The sequence below is a fragment of the Alligator sinensis genome, unplaced genomic scaffold (genome assembly GCF_000455745.1).
Source record: "Alligator sinensis unplaced genomic scaffold, ASM45574v1 scaffold1155_1, whole genome shotgun sequence".
Classification (NCBI taxonomy): Eukaryota; Metazoa; Chordata; order Crocodylia; family Alligatoridae; genus Alligator; species Alligator sinensis.
The window spans coordinates 110,603-112,997 of record NW_005842861.1 but is presented as its reverse complement, the minus strand read 5'-3'; positions in this window follow the sequence as shown (position 1 = coordinate 112,997).

Below are 2,395 nucleotides of genomic sequence, written 5' to 3'. Positions count from 1 at the left end.
CATATAGGTATTTAGAATTCATTTTATTATGATGATAGAGACACTGGTAGGCTTCCAAATTACATTAACACTGTAAATATACCAGTAAAACATTGCCCAACTGATCGGTGTCTCTCTGTCTCTCTCTCTCTCTATATATATAATTATATATATAGTGGTCTTTTGTTTTAATTGTGGAGGCACATGGATTTCAGGTTATTTTACAGAGTGACTTTGGAATTTTTTTATCAGGGATGTTTCAGTGTTCAAATAGGGAACACCGGAATTCCTGCTAGGGAGGCCAGTGGCAGGACCCTGACTGCTCAGAGCTGGTACCTTGGACCCAGCTGGAGTTGGGTGAACTCCTGGTCAGTTGGGGCCAGGAGGACATGCTTTGACAGTTCAAAGCAGGCCACAATACCTGGAATATCTTCCAGGCGATAGCTGCCCAGATAGCCGGGCAGGGGGACACCCTTGGTAGTAGTGCTGCAGAAAGGCCAGCTTTGCAGCCACAGCCCACTGGCATCTGGGCCAGAGGGGCAGATGCTTCATCCAGGTCTAGCAGGTGGCTGCAGATCACAGCCGGGCAGCAACCCCCACTGCCAGACTGCTGCAGTGGGTAGAGGGCGCAAGGAACTCTCAGGGCTGCTTCAGTAGTCCAGCTGGCACAAGGGGTAGTGTCCCCAGGTACCAATTGGCTGGGCCTCAGAAGCTCCTGAGAGTGAGAAGCCCTGAGCTACTTGCCAGGGCAGCTTTTTCTACTGATGGGGCCAGGACAGGGCAGTTTTTCATACTACTGGGAACAGCACAGGTGCTAGCCCCGGGCTGTAGCTCACCCTGCCTGCAGATCCAGAAGGATCCAGGCAAGGTTATTTTGCCCCAAGTGGCACAATTTGCCCCACACCAAAGTGCATGTCCAAGCACATGCGCTGAGGCAAAAAGCTCTGACTCAAATTTGCATCGCTCCTATTTGAGCAAAGCAGCTGTGAATATGCCCCTTATGTCCTGTCTATCCATGGTAAAATGCTGTTTTAGCCATGACTAACAAGGCTACCTTGTTCTTACTGATTGTGTCCAATTCAACAGATGGACAGTTTTCTCTGTTCTGCTGACCAAGTCAGCCACAGCATCTGCAAATGCTTACATTATGGCATCTCACTCAAGGACAGGCTTCAGGCCTACTATTGTCACTTAGCCATAGGCCCTTTGAAAATGGCCTAGTCTGGCAGCAGCATACCCAGGGCTCATGTTGCACAGGCCTATGTATAGCCTACAGCCACTACCTGCATTTAAAACAGCAGGAAGCATCCTATTTCAATAAAACAATCACTACTATAATGCTTGATGCCCCATTCTACGCTTCAACAGGTAGACGCATGATAAAATAAATGGACCAAATTCATAGCATTGTGTGAATCTTAAGGAAGAATTTGGCCCAGTGTATCTCAAGCTGTAGAAAATATTGTGGGCTTTCCTCTTTGTATCAGTGGCTTTCACATTAAATGCGTGTATTACTATGAGAATGTCTCTCCTGATTTAGCTGCTCCCTGAATTCTGTAAAATCTGAAACACAAGCTGGAACCATTCATTCCCTTTTATCATCACCAGTACTAACTGTTCTTAGAACCGAATTATGTGCTTGGTGAGATCTGTAACTGATTTAGAATTAAATCAATAATTCTTCTGGTAACAAACGGGAAAAAAAACAAATGTGGTGTGTTTACAGTCATTAGCATGAATTGGCCATGTAGTGAGAGTGGGAAATTGAGAAACAGCAAAATTATCTGTAAACATCAATCGATAGGATGACATCCTCAACGTAGGCCTTAACAATGGTTGATGGACAGCAGAGACCTGAGGGTACTTAATGTAGGACAGGACAGGCAAAAGATCGCTCATGATGACAGACAAGAATGGAGGCGTATGATCCTGGAAGCCAAAGTGCTAAGCGTGCTAGTCAGCCACTGGCGTGAAGTTAGTTAAGTACACATCTCAAGCTGTGGGGATGAAATGCTTTGAAGCAACTTGTTGCCATGAATATTCATAACTTTCCTTTAATTTTTTTTAATGTCCTACAAGGAACTCACTAGAAAACACGTTGTAAATCTAAACTAGATTTAAATCTAAAAATATAACAAGTACACTTTTCAAGTCTCCAAGATCTCTTGACTGTGGATTTTATTTTATGTGATTCTCTTCCTTTGTTTCTAACAGTTAAGAATTACAAGTAATTTGTCTAGATGGATGATTTCCCCTTTCCAAGCATGAATTAAATTTCAGAACCCAGTGATCTCCTGCTCTGCTTAGGGATTAGCAGTCTGAGGATAAAAATTGGCTTTAAAACAGAGTTCCTTAATACAGTGTTTTCTTGCTGCTTGACTGGATTGCTATTGCTGAGCTACCTGTTACAAATTGC